Source organism: Falco naumanni, chromosome 4 (genome assembly GCF_017639655.2).
Source record: "Falco naumanni isolate bFalNau1 chromosome 4, bFalNau1.pat, whole genome shotgun sequence".
Taxonomy (NCBI): domain Eukaryota; kingdom Metazoa; phylum Chordata; class Aves; order Falconiformes; family Falconidae; genus Falco; species Falco naumanni.
In genome coordinates this window covers 53,691,565-53,709,815 of record NC_054057.1, presented here as the reverse complement: position 1 = coordinate 53,709,815, position 18,251 = coordinate 53,691,565, and positions in this window count along the sequence as shown.

The window sequence follows — 18,251 nt, the reverse complement described above, 5'->3', positions numbered from 1 at the left end:
CGCTATGTGCACACCCAGTGGCGAAGGTGCACCCAGAGCTACGCACTGAAGGGGACCAGCACCTCCGTCCCGATCACACCTGCATTTTGAGTTTGGATTTGACCTAATTCCTTACAGAAGCACAGTCTGCACACCTCCCACAGCACCTGCGCTTCACCTCTGGTGGTGCTGGCTTGAGAGTTGCCTCTACATTACAGAAAAATGGTTTCATCCCTCTAAACCAAACAAGTCCTGCACCAGTAGGTTCCTCTGTCATTTGGAAAGGACATACAATTGGGAAACATACACAGGGAAATGCCATTTGGAAGAGGGGAAAACACTTTTGGCAGTATGAATGTGTCCAGAAAGATTTAAAAGTTCCAGACAGGTGTAAAACTTCCAGAAGATTTTCTTTTCTTCAATGCGTCCAATTTGAATCCAATGTGAGCTGAGGGCAGCAAAATCCCCCAACGACTTGGTTGAACCTGCAGGCTGCATCCACCCATCCTCAACGTACAGCTCTGAGGCAGCTGGGGGGGGCGGGGGGCAAGACAAAAATTCAAAGCTCCAGAAGTTTCCTTCAGCCCACAGAAAAAAAAAAAAAAGAAAAAGAAAAAAAAAAAACAGAGGAAAAAATCGGTCAGAGGCCATTCTGCTAGGTGACCAGTTCTTTTAAAATAAATTCAGTAAGAACACCACTGTGTTGGGAAGAAGGCAGAGAAGGAAATGAGTTGGTGAGCCAGTCGGGATTCAGCCAGCAGAGTGCAGATAGCTCATGTTCAAAAGTCTTAGGTGTACAAACAAGGTGGATAGTCTAGTCCTGTTGCCTCAACTTTGAATATTACAATTTTTAAACTATCTGAGCTTTATTGAAGAATGGTCAAAATGCTAAAACTGGAACCAGATAAGGGACAAACTCTCCCATTTCCCTGGGGGAGTTCCTGCTTTTTCCTGGCAGGATTAATAGCTTGGGTCCCTTGCCTTACCTCTGCGGGTGGCAGATAATCTTTTTTAGGCATTTTCTTTCTTTCCAACCAGTCTTTTTCCTCTCACCCCAAAAGAGCAGAAGGTACATCATGGAGGAGGGATGGACGAAGCCCACGTTGGGTCTGCACTGCTTCTGCACCCCACCTCTGCCCACCACCCCATGGGAGGCTGCCCTGCCCGGGCTCAGGCATCATCAGCCAAAACACACCCCACTTTGGGGCTCAGGGGGTGCTGAGGGCACCGACCGGGTGGGCTCTGGCCCTCGCTACCAAAGGCAGTGTGTGGCAGCTACTGTAGGCCAGTAGATCGAGTCAAAACACTTTTGTGATTGATTATACATTCCTGCTGGCATTTAATCAACTCCAGCAGCTGTTGATTCCTATGTATCTTGCCCAGTACTAGAAACACTGCCTTCATCCTCCCTGGCTTGCTCCCCGGCGTCCCTCCGGGTGCCTGCGCCGCTATCGGAGCATTCAGCTGCTCCATCTCCAGCCCGGCAGCAGATGCAGAAGGGTGAAGGTAACCGGGAGAGGGGATGGCTTAAAGGTCAAGCAGCAAAGCTACGTGTATTGACGGGGGATGGAACAGCGAGGCAGTCAGTTCCCCCAGAGGTGCCTGTGCTCTTGCAAGATGAGAGGGAAGGAGGGGAAATTCTAATCAATGAAATGTGAGCAAGATGTTCAGAAATATTTATCGGGAGAAAAGGAACATAACTATGCAGAATGGGAGAAGCATCAGAGTTGGAGTAGGTGGGCAAAGGGCACGGACTTCAGGGAAGTACAGCTTTGCAGCTGCTGAAAAGAGAGCCCAAGCATGTCCCTCCATGGCACACTTCACCCATCTCTGATATGTCCAAGCACCTCCATGGGAATACAGTAACGGCTCTGGAAATAAAATCACTGGCTTCGGAAATGGAAAAAAGCCACGTTCAGACAACAGCTCTGTCCCACCCCAAACACTGCTGCATTTCTTCCCCACCCTTCATCAACACTGGCATGCAAGGTAGGGGTCAGGTGCTCATGGAGGCACCTAAACCCAAGATACCCCTCTCTAAGCCAGCCTCCCTTAGGGGCTGCGGAGAGAGATGGGCACCCACCATAGCGTGGGATGGTGTTGAACTACTCACACAAGTCTCCCTCTGGAAACATCTCCTCCTTTCCACTGGCTGTACAGGGAAACAAGAGTCGCTGTCTAAAATTACCACATCTCAGCCTTCTCCTCCAGGTCTTCTCCAAAATTCCTGCTTGGCCACAGAAGAGCCAGCTGCTGGTCCACAAGGAGACAGGAGCCTCACCAAGCAGAGATGGAGTCACCCCACAAGGGCAGCCCTTCATTGATGGGGTAGGAATCCAGCCTGGGAAGCCACAGCCACTGTGCTTCCCTTTCCTTCTTCAGCTGCTGCTTCTTCTTACTGCCCTCAAATGCTCTGAAGTTTTAGTCTGGCCGTGCTGTAAGTGAGAGGAGAAAACTCTCCAGCAGGCAAGCAAGGCATTTAATCATTTTTCGTATTTCCCCCCTCCAAAACTACACTTCACTTACAAGCCAAATTTAACAGCATGACAGATGCTACCTGTGATTTCAGTTTCACACGGAAGCAGTGATAAGAACCAGGTGAGAATAAGTAAATAAAACCTGATTTGATCAAATACCCACAAACAATGCGTGCATTTTCTGAGCACATCTTGAGACATCTGCATGAAGGACAGCATCCCCGCCTGCACAGCGCAGCCTGCATGTGCACCAGCTAAGCCTCTTACTTCAGGTGATAAAGCTTGATTAATAAATCATTTCAGGCTATTACAGTACTTATCATCTGGGGTGCAAAAAAGGAATTAGGCATGAGCTTATACAGTAAGATTAGTGCAAGTGACTCTCTCTGCAGCAGGAGGGAGGACAAGGGCTTCCAGCACAAGAGCACAGCTGGATGGGAGATAGGTGAATGCGACCTGCAGGAAAGGCTCATAAACCTCTGAAGGAGACCAAAACCCACACTGTCCTCTCATAAACCTAGAACAGGCATAAATAACACTCCTGAAAACCTGTAACACCTGGCTTGAGTGAAAACCTGTATGAAACAAGAAGTACAGTAATGCAGTGACTTTAATTTTGGAAAAGACAGAAAAAGCGAAACACAAACCATTTTGAAGGAGCTGTTTCATGCCCAAGCGACAGCCACTGTGCCCTACCAGTGAACAAAAGCAGAGGAGGTGAGCAGGGACAACGGACACCCAGCAAGGACATGCACCACTTCGTTGTCTGCTCCACCAGCACCCAAGTGGCTGAGCCCTCTCTGGCAATCGGTGGCAAGGAGGTGACATCCACACTTGTCCATAAACATTTCCATCACCATCACTGGAGATGTCTTGGCCTCCAGTTCAAGTGGACACAAGCCTCTGTCTCTGAGGAAGGACTGAGAGGAGAAATAGTGCATTAGTGAGGTCCAAATCAAAAAATTCAGGCTAGTTTCCCTACTGTAAAAAAAAAAAAATAAAATTAAAAAAAAAACCAACCAGATTTATTGCTTTGATCTCACTAATGCTTCAAGCCCGGAGGGCAAACTGGAAAACCTACATCTACTGTACACAATAAAGATGACTGAGAGAATTTCAGGCTGTTATAAAGCGGGAGAGGAAGGCGGAAAGGCAGTGCTACATCAGCATGAACATGGCACAAGTGAGCAGAGAGGGCTAATAAACTGGAGACTGGAAAAAAAACCTTATTAGATATGTAACTTGGAGCTAGAAAATGTCTTTGTCATTGAGATAGAGGACTCAGTTTTCCTCACCTCCAGTGCTACCCATAAAAGACAGCACCAATAGTGCCTCTAGTTCTGTTGTGTAATCAAGCCTGTATGCTCATTTATTTTTCATTCCCCCTCCCCCATTCCATAACCTTCTTGTTTCCACGGATGAAAAATATATGTAATCAACTTCTGAATTTTGCTTGCCTTTTACTGACAATGGACTTTGTCAGAAATATCAAATAAAATAGAAAAAAGGAGGTTTTGAAGCAACTTTTTAAAGACTTCCTTCTGTTCAGGATCTAATTGACAGTTGGCAATCAAACCACCAATGTTTGCAAAGACCTGACTCATGACCTTCCATTAAAAGGAAAAGACAAAAATCATAATAGTTTATTGCAAGCACCTCCAGCTTTCCCAGGGCAGGCGGTCACCTCTCCCTGCCCCTCCATCCCACATCCCGTTCCTAGGGAGGATGAGGAGGAGCACGCCAGCCAGGATGCTGAGGAGATCAGAGCCTGCTTTTGTGGGACTATCTGAAGTCAACCCCCCTGGCCCCACAAGGACACCTCCACGGGGACCTGAACCCCACTGAGAGTCCTTGTGCATCTTCTGCTACTTCAGCAGCTGCATCCTTTCTTATGGATTCCCCCTCCTGTGGAATAGCTATTATTCATGCTATCTGCACCTGGAGACAGATCTTTAGGTGTGTGCCTGGATGTGGCCCTCAGCCCAAGGGCAGGCTTGAGCTGGGGCAGCGTGTTTACCCACCACTGGGTGCTGAACTGCAATGCACCCTCCTGCTACTCAGGGCCATGCTGTAACACCCTATTGACTGTCCGTGTTCAACAATCCCCCAAATTCTTCTGTAAATGCCTCCTACACACTTCCTTTATCTCTTTAACGGTCTCACAGTTATTTAATTTAGCTCCTCGGAGTTTCATTTTCATTTTAATTTCCCCAAGGTTCTCTTGTAAAAAAAAAAAAAAAAAAAAAAAAGGGTTTTTTTTACTGCCTCTATTTCAACATCTGCAATCAGCCCTAACTGAAGTTCTTCCTGGACCAAGCCATGAGATGTGTAGCTGGTGAGCATTGCTCTAAATCATCCTTCTGCTTTTTTAATTCTGCTATTCAAGATGTTACGTTATTTGAAGAGGCTGTCTGAAGGCAGAAACTGCTGTTGCCCAAACGCTCTGCTTGGCCGAGGAGGCTTCTTGATGGCCGAGGTTAAAGCATGAGCACGAACACGTGTGTTGGTGTAGCCGCTGACCTCAGGTTCACGAGGGGTCACAGGCATATCTGTGTGGCCATTTGTATTAAGTTTCACAAGATCCCAGCTGCTCACCCTTGGCTGATTTTGCTGTGACAGAGCCTGAAAGAAAAACAGCAAGAGGTTATGACCCAAACGTGTGGTCAGTGACTCAGACCACAAGTATCTCCTGGGCACTACAGGACAAACTCCAGAAAGCTTGGTAGAGCTGACACACTTTCTGTCTGGAAATTATTAAGCCCCAGAGAAGCAAGATAATTCTAAAGCAAAGTATGATCTGTTATCTTTGAAGTGTTGTTTCTAATTTAATTTTAATAGTACTTATGAGAAACGTGATGCCTGTGTGTCTGCTGTATGATTGCAGCCTACTCTATCTCCTAGGCTCTAATGTCATTTTATGGAGGGTCTGTCGAATTCCTGTTGGCTCTGTTGCAATGCAGCTCAGGGTATTTGGTAGATACTCTGGAAATTACAAATGATATTTTAAGTTCCCCCCTCAGACATGGGTTATGTGGCAAAACCCATTTATTACTGTTGCAAAAGGCAACAGTAGCTGAGGTGGAATCGTGGATCCAAAAGTATTAGGGTCTGTTATGAAGGTGTATAAGGAAGTGTGATGCCAATAAGATATGGAAAATTATTGGAGAAAGTGGAGGTCTTCAGATGTTCTGACTTTGTCACATTCCTTGTCCCAGCAGTCATATTATCTGTCTTTAATTTGAGATTGCTGGTTTAATTCACTGTTTCTTTTTTCGTGTCAGTTGCCAGACAGTCCAAGATCTTTCTGCTCTTCCCGTTTCATTCTGTCTTGCTCTGCAAACGAATGCCCTTCAGGATCTAGCAGCACATTTTAAGAGATTATTTATTATTCTCTTCTGTTCCAACAGTGTTCCACTCCGGAAAAAAGAACACTCTGATTTTAGTTTTCATCTCTCCACCTCCTTGGGATACACCAAGAATTTTATTACAACAGTTTTTTCAAGTACCAGAAGTGTTCATTAAACACACCTGTATGTATTTTTGGAAGCACTTCTAACAACTACTGCATATCCTGTTCTCGGGTGCTCGTCTCAACCTTGACCACTGATCCCTCTCCTTACCTGTGCATAGCAGTGAAGCTACAGAAGAATCAAAGCAACATGTAAGAAGTTTGAATTCAAGCTCAGATCTGAGATTTTTGGCAGCCAGGTGTTCACCTTGAAATAAAACGGGAACAGATCTTCTATATCAATTGACATGGTCACCTCTCACTTATTGCCCACAATATTCCTCCATGCAAAACCTTGGTGCTAGCAGGCTGGAAAGCAGCTCCACAGAAAAGGGCACAGGTGTCCTACTGGACACCAAGTTGAAGACAAGTCAGCAATATGTCCCTGCAGCAAAGGCGGCCTCTTGCATACTGGGTTGCATTAGCAAAAGTTCCACCAGCAGGTCCAGGCAGTGATTTTCCTGCTGCACTTTGTTATGACTCTTGGGGCACTGAGGGCCATACCAGAAGAAAAGCCAAGCTCTTCTTGGAAGTGCGAAAGAATAGGACAAGATACAGCAGATACGAGCTGAAGTGTGGGAAATCCTGATTAGATGTAAGGAAAAAAGGGTTCCCAATGAAGGTGTGAAGGGGCCCAGAGGTAGTGGGGAACCTCCTCCCTTGGAGACAAGCAAAGCTTCACTGTACAAGGCAAACCACCTGATCTAGGTGTGTCCTGGGAATGACCTCCAAAGGACCCTTCCAGCTGACATCTCTCCACGAGCCGGTGATCCCACACCACAATGAGCACATGACTGACAGAACCAGCAATCATAAAGCCTCTGTTCTGAAGTCAGTTGAGTTATGCAAGTATAAAAGAAACCTAACAACTCTTTGTACTGGAAATAAACTAGCAAGCAGCTTTATGCCCATAAAACACCAGAAACAAACCCTTGCCAACCCCATTTCTCATCACTCTGTTCACACCATCACTTTAAGCTATTAGCACTGTAATACATAAATAATGCTTTCTTACTTAGCAGCCTTATTAAACCCTGGAAATTGACTTAAGCTCCTAGTTTGTTACATTATTAAGCTTGTCGTTCATTATCAGATCAGTGTGAGTTTACTGTAGCTCTGAGCTACAGTCTATTAAATGTCAAAATCGGCATTTACAGAACATTAAGACAGCACAGGCTGATGCAAGGTTGGCGGAGTCGACGTGTAAGCTGGCACTTCATTATTGGTGCTCGTTGGAGAGGAAGAAGCTGGCTAGCAAGAATTGTGGTGACAAATTCTTGCTTGTGGCTTGATTCTTCACGGCCTTCCTCCCAGAAGGAAGGGCCATACCACAGCATCCACCTCCACGGTGATGGATGAGGTTGTGTTTGTTGGCTGGGGGGACCCCAGGCCCCGGAGGAGGTAATGGTCACTGAGCATCTGGGCTGTCTGAAGGGGAGCTGGAGCAGTTTCTCTCCTCTTGGCAGAATCAGCTTCATCCCATTTTTCTTACAGAGTTCCCTGTCTGGCTCTTGTCTGATGCTGTTTCAGATCCCAACCTCGCCATATGAAGCAAGTTACGGCAACCAAGCCAAATGACATTTTTAAGGTGAAGCTTACCCAGTCCTTCAATCTCCTCAGGGTGATGTTGTCTTCTGAAAAACAGACAGGAGGTGTCCATACCAACAGCCAGCATTTATTTTATGCTTTGCAGGGTCTGGCATGCAAATGCTGTGGGTGTAGAGCACCTGTTTGCCCGAGCCCCCCATCTAGCCACAAGTGGGGCTGCAGAACTGCACATGGCTGGGGCTTATAGCCCGAGAGCCAGCCCCAGTATGGATATGAGAGTGGCTCTAACCCTGTGTGTCTGCAAGGCAACAGCCTACCCACCGGCAACGCTCAGCTGTGCAAGGTCACACACTTCTTTGTTTCAATAGGAGTGAGTAAATGGGCTCTCGGGACAAATCCAGATCAGCCAAGGTGCTCAGCCCACTCCATGTGGGACCCTCTCCCCGCTGCAGGAGGCAAGCCTTGGCGTATGCAAAGAGGGAGAGCAAAGACAGAACCACTGTTGTTGGAGTTGCTTAGAAGGAGAGGTCTCACATTGTCTCTCTGCTGCTGGACTTTACCCTATTTTCAGAGTTCATTTGATTTGCAGACAAAGAATTGTTCAGTATTTGAAATTTCCTTATATAACTTCAAGCTTCTAGAAAAGAAAAAGCAATTTCTGGCCATCTCTTGAAATACTGCTTTTCCAGGGTGCACCTTCTCGTACTTTTGATTTCAGATCCTACTAGTTTCTTTCCTCCCTCCAGCAATTCTAAATTGCCTAATGCATTTCTCAAAAGAGCCCTGAAAAAAAATCACTTTTCAAAGCGCAGATATTTATGTAACTCAGTTATTGGGTGTTTTTTTTTTTGCAGAGCACACCTTTGATCTGTCAACCACATTTCATTTCCTTTCCATGACAAGGGTCACCTATTAGATGTTAATAGGGGATATTCTTCCATTCTTCTCCTAAACTGTTTTTCTTTACAGTTTACCAGGATCAAAGAGCAAACATTATAGCTTCTGATCAAACAGGGACTGATTTTGTGGCTCTCATCTTCTCCTTAATTATCTGGCTCTTAATAGAACACGTCTAATGTGCTCCTGGTGGGGTTATCAGCTGCTTCATCCTCCTGTTCGGTCCTTCTGGTCATGTTACCGTCCTTCTCTTTAATTCCTCTAATGAACTGAGAAAGAGAAAAAGAATGTGAATGAATTAATGTGCTGGGAAAGGTTTCACATACTGTTTAGGAAGTCAAGGAAGCTCAGAAGTCTGGTAAGCATGTATGGCAGTGAATCAGCATCTGAATGAGCACGAGCATCAGAAACACCTTTTGCTCAGCCACTCAGCAGCTCATCCACAGTCACACCAGCTTTTCCTGGCAGAAGGTCCCAACAGCATCACATTGCTGACAGCATCTAAAGGTCAACCCCCTGTTTACGAGTACTGCTTCATCCATCTCAGGGGATGGGACCTGGGCCTTCGTTCACCCCACCACTCCCTGCTGTGGTACTGACAGTGATAAAGTGTTGGGTGGCCACATGTTTTTTACTGTTATGTTATCCACAGGTGGCATTAAAGGCTCCAGCATTTGTACCCAAAAACTCCCTCATCAGCCCTTGTGCTCAGCACCACCAGGTTAGCACTGAATTAATCCCCCAGGCTCTGTCTTGGTGTCTTCTCAATCTTTATTCCCAAATTGGTCTGAAGTTCAACAAGGCTGTACCAGAAGAAGGAACGAGCCAGGCTCACATTTCCCTTTCACCAGGTACCAGGAGATTTGGACAGAGAACAAATCAATGATGCAAAGTTGAGATACCTTTGAGAAGAATGACTTTAATTATAAAATCAAAGAACTTCTCAAAACCAAAGCTGTGTATGGAGAACAGGCTGTGTTTCAACAAGACAGTTACTAAAGAGGTTTCTCAGGTTTAAAAACACATCTCAAGGACTCTAGACATTTTGCTAACACCCAAATGACCTATGTTCAAATCCATCGTGCATCTTAACACGTACAACAGCAGTGTTGCCATAGCTGTCAGCTTTGGAGGTTGCTACTTTACTTCAAAGCTGAAGTACGCTTTGTGTACCTGAGAGCTTCTTTTTTTCTCTCCACCATCTTTTTCACTTGATTTAAAGTTAATGAGCCTTGCTGTGAAGGGTTTTGAAGGGCCTTGGTGTCACTCTGACAGAGAACAGCTTGACCCTGTTGTGAAACGTCATACTCCTCTTCCAGCTTTCTCTGTCAAAACCAGGAGTCCTTAAAAAACCCCATGAGCACTTTTACTGGCATAACTGCAGCTAAAGCAGCTTGCTCAGGAGTGAAGACACCATCCTCCATGTAACTCTCCAATGTAACACACTTTCCTCTTTTAATATTTCAGTAGTTCTGAGTATTGGACGCCCCTTTGTGCATCTTCTCTTCAGCAGAAAGGAACCACAGAAAAAATGCAACAGACCATCAGGCAAAGAGGAGCGTTCAACAAACACGAGCTCCTGAATTATATCCTGAGTGCTGTCCTTACTTGGAGTAACTTTATTTTAGTTAATGAGGAGTTTAAACCTGAATGCTTATGAATTTTTACTGTCTGCCTTTAGCAACTCCTGCCACTACAGCTGATTTAAAAATTTAGCATTTGAGGTCTATTTAGATCTAATATTCCAAATCTGAGTACATAAAAACTAGGAGAATTACAGAACTGTTAACTTTCGAATGTCCTCTCATTTGGCAGTCTGACTGCAAGAAAGACAATAAGGAAAAATCAGTGTTATTGCCATGGCAAATTAGTTGTGTGGCAGGAGAACAGCAGGTCCATTCCACAAGAAATTCATTGTTTATTTTCTGAATTTTCAAAATGATAAAATCTCTTTTAATTTTACAGCATTCTGTGTTCCTGCCTTGAAGCTGTTTAGGTACAAGATCATAACCTACTTCAGCTCTTGTTTCAAGGTGGGCATCCAATTATTTTTACCAACTTCAATGATACTTTTCTACTAGGAAACTCGTTAGGCAAAAGCATTAAAAATTAAAAGATATATATAGAAAAGAAAAAAAAAAGGCTGAAAATTTGTCTCAGATAATTAAACAGCATTATTCGTTTATTTTCCCAACTGGCTCTCCAGATCACGCTGACGCATTGCTCAGGGCATCTTCCCCTTGCCTGTTCCTCTCAAGACCATGACTTTCAGAAACTTCCTAATTTTAATCACATCTTGCAACAAAGCTCCAAATATAAAATTAGAAGTGCTACAAGAGACAATGTCACTGAAAAGTGAAAGTCTTGAAAGACCTTGCTCTGAAATGCAGGAGACATTACAGCTGATATCACCAAGCCCATGGAGTCCTTGTGTGTCCAGCTCATGATTACCAATGGAACTGGCCTGCAACACATGGAGCAAAACCTCCATGAGCACCCTTATGGGCTTCACAGAGGTAAATATGCTCTGACCTACTTCATGACCCAATGTCAGAGACTGTGGGTACTCTGAGCCTTCCAGACTGCCCCGTGTCATTTCCACAGGACCTAATGCCTCTGCATAAGTGAGCTCCTACCTCAAGCAACTTCCAAGCAACTGCTTTAAGACCTTCAGTTTCTCCAGCATTCAGCATCAAAGTGGATACTCCCAGGCAGCACATATGCTGGCAGTGTGGAGATGTCCCCAGGGGCCGTACAACTCTATGTGTGTCATGGTTATCTCTACTTTTCCATGAGATGGCAAGCACTGTGGGGCTGCAGTGGTGGGTTTCCTTCATAACATTTCTCCAGCAACGAAGAGTAGAAGCCCACGTCTCTGCTCCTGCACAACACAGCAATCTGAACGTGAAATATTAGCATGGTTATGAACCAGAACACATGGAGAGGAAGCTCTGTCTGGCAGGCTACCCCATGAGCCAAGCAGTTATGCACACTGGTGTGTGGGAAGATGTTGAGAAACATTGTTGTGAGGACTCCTTGGCTGTGCTGAGTGAAGAGCTAAAGCTGTCCTGGGCCACCACGGCATGAGGCCAGTGGTGGAGGCAAAGGATGGAAGGTGAAGCTGGAGCTAGGTTTTCCACTGCTGTTGGTAGATCCATCACTAGAGGGAGACCAAGTTCTACCCTATGGCTGGTGGGCACGCACCTCACCTCTGATCGGAATACAGGAGAAGGAAACTTTGGCTTTTTCTCTTTTCCCAAAAATGTTTGGGGTCCAGCTCAGGGAGAGAGTTTGACGTGATTACTACTGTCATGCAGCACAGCCCCTGTTGATGGTGCATCATAGCCTCAGGATTTCCTCCCAGTTTAATGCCAGGGACCTGGTTCAAACTCACTAAGCACCACCATTTGCCTGATTTTATTATATGACTTAGAGAAGAAGATTTGGTCTGGTCTTAGGGAAGAAATTTCTACATCTGAAGCACATCCATTAGGTTTCATATACCGGCTGGGGCTTTGCTACTGGGAAAACTGTGCTGTTTCTATGTTTTAAACAAAGTGGAATTCAAAATTTTATACAGTAGGCTTGGAGTTTGCCTCTGTTTCTCATGACAGTTAAGAGTAGATTTTCTCTGAGGGTTTATCCCACTTTTTTGCCAGCACTGTGCTGGAGAGGAGTTGCTGAAACACACCGGAGGTTTGGTTCACTGGAGCACAGCCAGTGCTCTGTACCTCTGCACCTTCAGCTGGTGCCTTGCAGTCAACCCTGGGGGACACTGGAGGTGACCTGTGCCAGGGCTGTTCCCCCATCACAACCCCAACCATCACACCCAAAGAAGAGGTGGCTATGCAACGACTAATTTTAACCCTAGCAGTAAACCATAGCTGTACAAAAGGTGACACAAGCTCTTTGCTTCATGAGCAACAAGCAAGCAGGGAAGGATCTCAGACGAAATTACATGCCAGCAGGTCAGTTCCCTTTCCTAAGTGAGGTGCTGTTTTTGTAGGAGAATAGGTAGATACACTGTCCAGTTTGAAACCTCTATGTCTCTTCTAACTTCCAAGATATCCTGGTAGTCAAAGTTTCTTGCCAAAGTTTCTTCAAAAAGTCTAATTCCTGGCACACTTCTATTTTCTGGCTCCTTCCTGGAGCACGTGCATGAACTGAAGTTTGTTTGCAGCTTGTGTGTGCTGGGTGCTCATGGCCTCTCCACCACGTCACTCCTCCAGGAGCAGCTGCTGCAGAAATATTTGCATTGCAACCTGATGAGCCTCCTAAAATTCTGTTAGTGTAAACACAATCAGCTCTACAAAACAGTATGTCTGACAGCTACTGGGGGCTGCTATCGATGGAGATGGTGACAGCCACCATTTGTCATTTGGTGAAAGGGCATAGCTCATGTCTCGTTCCAGCCCTCGTTCTCATGCAGCCGGTGGGATGTCTGTTCTGCTGGGATACAGCCTAAGCTACAAGGGGCAGAGCGTTCTGGAGAGATGCCACCAAGCTACGCTCCACTTGACATAGGCAGGAGAAGCAGCAGAGGATGGCACAGGGCTGGGGGCAGGAAAGCACTGCCTCGGCCCTGTCTTCACTCCAGTGTGCCAGCCACTGGTGGAGAAAGTTATTGATTTATTAGCTTTTTGCATCAGATTTCAGTGGTGCAGCTGGTCTGCGTTCCTGTGTTCCCGAAGGTCAATCCTCTCATGCACTCGGCTCCCTGGCAGAGAGCTGCTTGTTTGTCCCCCTCACTTTTTCACCCTTTGGCTGGTTTGTTATTTTTTTTCCTGGTGTTGCTGATGGTGTGATATGTTGTCTGTAGATGAGATTTACAGGTACGTGACTGCCTGAGAGGTAGAGGGTGCCCAAAGACTTCTGCATGCATGCTGCACCCGTGCAGTTGTCTCCTGCATAATGTAATCAGGAAACCAACCTGATGTTACCCTTTTTGTGATCACTACATGAAAATAAAATGTTGACCTGTTAATCAATTCACTGTGCAGTCCTTAAGACAGGTTTTCAGAGGAAAGAGTAGAGAATTAAGGGTTTAAAACAGTATCAGGATTCCTGCACGTAATCCTTTGCACAGCATTTTTGAAATGCAGGCTACAAATCACACTCACTCCTGTTCCCAACAAAATCTAATCAGGAGTTAATCTTGTCCAAGATAACTTCATCAACCAAAGCATTGTGATGGATACATTTAGCCACAGTATTAGATCATCAAAACACAGCCTCACTGCATGCTAATCTCCTCCCTAGCCCCAAAAGGAGTCACAAAGGCAATAACCCATCTCCCTCCAGCCCTTACGGCATTGTGGAAATACCTGTCTGTCTGTGACAGACTCAGGGTGACACCAACCATCCAGTCCAGCCATCTACCTACCTCCCCTGTATGCCCTGGGCTGAACAGCCCCACTGAGAGAAGAGCAGGTAACGCTGGGAAGCTTTATTTAAAATAGCTGCTTCATTTAATCATCTTCTTTTGTGTGCAGGGCACCTGAGCACACCTGTGGTCTTGTTGGGCGCTGCCAAATACATTGGTCATTGCTGCTGATCTGGACTTTGCAAGTCAGCGGTGCTCCTGAGGCATCGCTTTGACATCACGTGTGTGTCCCAGCAGTGCTCCTGGCCCCTTGGCTGGTCCCCAGGGGCTCGGATCTCCATGGAGCTCCACATAAACCGTGCAGAAAGCCGAGGCCCATCTGGACATGCCCTGCTGTGACAGAGAACACTGGAAATGGCTGCTTTTAGGGCTGGAGGGATCTTCTAGGTCCCTCACTTCAGGACCAGCCACACCAAAGTCGTGCCTGTGGATCTGAGGAAGCACGGAGTTTTCTTTGGTCTCAGCCTGAGAGTCATCTGCTGAACCGGGGAGGGTTTTACCTGCTCTCAATAGCAAATCTTCCTAAACCAAAGCACTGGACATTGAATCAGGGAGGTATGAAAGAGCAGACCTGAACACTAGAGATATTTTTTGACAAACTGGAAGGCTTGTGAAAGACCTGAGTGAAGAAAAAACACCATGAGGAACAAGTCACAGTGAGACAGGAACCAGTCCAGGGGACAGCTTGGCTGCTGCAGCCCCCAGCGTGGCAGCTCACCGCACAAAGTTCGTTTCTTGTCTCCATCTGCTGTCGGGCCAGGTAATCCACATCACAGCCTGGCTTCTCTGGATGCTTAGAGATGCCCAAGAAGTGTTATGCCACTTGTTTCAGACAGACACTTGCTAGCTCAGCATGAGCCTAAATCAAATCGCTGGCATATATGGACAAAACTTTCCTTCCAAATTTAATTTCTTGCTTAAAATAAATAATAGTTTGGTTTATTATTGCTTAAAATAAACGAGAGTCAGAGGCTTCTCTACAGATTTAGCCTAGCAGTAATTCACATGGAAGCCCAACTCTGAGACACTTCAGCTGGGAATAGCCCTTTCACTTTACGCAGGCAGGAGCTTGCTGATGGAGCAGTTCTGTACCGCCGTCAGCTGAAACAAGAGCCCCGAACGTGCCTCTCGCCGCTCTGTTTGTAGCAACCAAACTTATATATCAAAGCTCCCTAAATACTGTGGTGGACTGCCATGAGAAGGGTCCAAAAGAATACATTTTCCTGTCTGCCTTGACATCAAAATATACTCCACCAGTGTTATTTACTGTAACTTTAAACTGACACAGACACTGCTGCTTTTTCTAGTAGGCAGGTGAGTGTAGAGGGATGAAGGCAGTGGGCTGATTAGCATTGATAACATGCAGCTGTGGCCTTGCTTCCAAGGCAGTGGGTTAATTAACATGGATGATGTGCAGCTGTAGCTCGTTCCCCCAAAACGGTTAAATAGCCCTGAGGAGTAGAGCCCTGGATGAAGCAGAGAGAGGGATGAGAGTGGTGTGACCTCTGGAAGCTTGGAGAGACAACATGGACAGTGGAGAATAACCTGTAGTGGCAGCAGCTGGACTTATGGACAGTAGAATCTGACCCACAGTAAAGTCTAGTTGCAGTCTGCTAGTTTTGCCTGTGTGGCAACAATTGATGTCAATCAACCCACCTTCATTCCTCCTACAGGTGGGGATGAAGAATGATGGCCAGAACTAGCGTAGCAGCAATGCTGTTTGCTTGCTGCCCACGTGTGCTTGGGAAGAAGCTGTTGACAGCAGTCAGTTGCAGCTGAATGTCATCCCAGAGAAATTAAGTCCTTTAACACTGTCTTGTTACCAGAAATCCATTCTGCAAGGTCTCCTTAGGAACACTTGCTCATGTTCAGGGTCTATTCAAGTTCATCCTCAGCATGGTCAACTGCAAGTGTCATCTGGCCCGGCTTTCACACTTACAGCAAAACCACCCTTGGTGCTGCCAGCACCCATCTCAATGCCCTTTTGGCCATGCTAAGTAGAAACCCTCAAGGAATCCCCCTCTGGTGTGACTAACTCTCTCTGTGGGTGTAGTGGAGAGACAACAGGGCTTACAAGGCCAGGGTAGGACTCTGATGTAAGCCAGTGAAGTTTATGTGTCGGTACTGCCTTCTAATCTTTAATGACTACTCTGGAGAGCTTTTCAATCCACTCCAGAGCAAACACACACCTACATTTGCTCTGCTGACTTATTCCATGGAAGAAAATGGGAGCTGTGACACCTAGCTCTCATGGGAACACCTACATGGTGACACCTCCTTTCGTTTGACAAGTTGACTCCCTCCCTGGAGGGAGAAGCGGGGATCTGTGGGATCAAGGTGAAGCCAGTAGATGATGCCTGTGGGAAGGAATGCGACGAGTTGCAATTTTGCTTGGAAGAAGCAGAGGAATTGAAAGTCAACAGGGAAATGGAGGTGGATGTAGAGGAACCTGATGTTTCATCCTGCCCTTCGGGGAAGGCTGTAGTTTGCAAGTGGGAAATGTGGCCATTGCAGCAGCATGGAGGCATGGGATGGGGAAGCAGAAGGGAGCACAGCATCCTCCTGGGCACCTCTGAGCTGTGGGCTGGCTGGGCTTTGTCCCACCGTGGTGACCTACATGCTCTCCGGGTGGAGATGCTGCACTGCTGTACCACAGCTGCGAAGATTGCACGTCAAAGCCGTCGTCACCTCGTCTTCACCGATGGTGTTTGGAGCAAGTCACGTGCAGGATCAGAGCATTGTTACTTAGCAACTTCAGTTGGCTTTGTACGTGACGTGGCACTTTGCGGGCTCTTCTGTGAAAAGAGCACGGTATTTGTGAGTAGGCTCCGGCTCCCTGCTTTTACCTTGGTGTTTGCTAAAACCTTTCCTTTTTATTTTCTCAACTGCATGTCAGTTTTTCTTAGTCTTAGGCTGCAAGCTGTTGGCAAATTCCACCACCTCTGTGTATTCAGCAGCAAGAGCTACAAAGTCCAAGTGTTTGACAGAGGCTCCAAGGTACTTTGATAATAATAAGCGTAAATAACAATAAGACCGATAATTAATCTCTGTGTGTTTTTTATGTGAATACACAGCTATCTATAAAACAACAGTTATGGGCTCAAAAGAAAAAAAACCAGTGAAATTAATGTCTTGTTGATATCCACTAATTAATTTAATTTAATATCCTGTTGGTAAGACCAGGCAGGCCCTAGAGTCATGGTTTCAAAAAAGAGGAATTACCCTAAATGATGTTTTAACCTCCACCAATACCTATGTCATCATTTCAAATCGAAAAATCAAGCTTCAACGTACGAAAGTTACAAATACTCCACTTTCCCCCAGTCAGTCAGAGGAAGGAGCTGCTGTCGGTTTCTTATTTTGGGAGATGAGCGCCTGTGCATCAAGAGGACCTATGGAGGCAGGGCTTTGGGAGGTAGCAGCCCTCTTGCAGCCTTGAGTCTGAACATGGGAAGGCATCAGTTCACCACCACTGAGCGAGGGGCTTGTTGATCTGTACGCATGAGAAAGGAGGAGCTGCAGCCCAAAATCATGAGGTTTAGTAAAATTGGCACTTTGTGAAGTCATTCTGGCAATGCCAAAGTGCACGTCACATCAAGCCGGTGATCTTCATTTCAGCAACCTAAAGGTCATCACAAGCACTACATGCACTTAAAGCTACTTAAAGCTGTCCATGTAGCGGACAGTCCCCTTCCCTGGCCTCCCGCACTGGCGCAAGGCCCACAGGACTAAACTCCAGAGCTGCAGCCCTGAGCACCACCACGAAGGTCAGCGTGCTCGGCCATCAAGAACAGAACCAGTTGTCCCTTCTCATAAACCACAACAGGCTACAGTGGGACAACACCCCACATGATATAAATGCTTGGAGCACTTTGTCAAAAGGCCAGAGCAAGGAGATAATTCGGCTGCTTCACATTCTGCCCTGCTCACCAAGCAGCAGGTGGTTGCACAACTGCTGCTTCCTATTCCCAGCCGTGTTTCAAAAGAAATTGGTTACTGCTGATGTTGGACGGAGCCCCATCCCATGTTCTCCCAAGGTTAGGGATCCTTGGGGAGTACTGTGTGTGGGAGCTCCCTGTGAAGTAACTTCTCTGAGTGGTGGCACCAGGACTGCAGAAGACACCAGGCGAGAGAGAAGGCAGAGGTCTGTGTGAGAGGCACACGGAGCGAGAACAGCCCTTCCCACGCAAGAACTGCGGCTGGTTGAATGAGACAAGTAGACAGCAGGTTACAAGGAGTTTGTTATTTATTGCAGCAGGCTGTGGTTGGCCACAGGATGTGGTAGGTACCAGAAGTTTCCAAGGGCAAGCAGACATCAGCGTGAAAGCAGAGCCCTGTATAGGTCATTTGACACAAAGACACTCCTGGTTTAGGATGGTCCTGAATCACCCATCCCTGCAAAGTGGGGAGTACTCTGGGAAAGTATCCCTGGAAGTATCTCGGCTAGAGATGGGATACA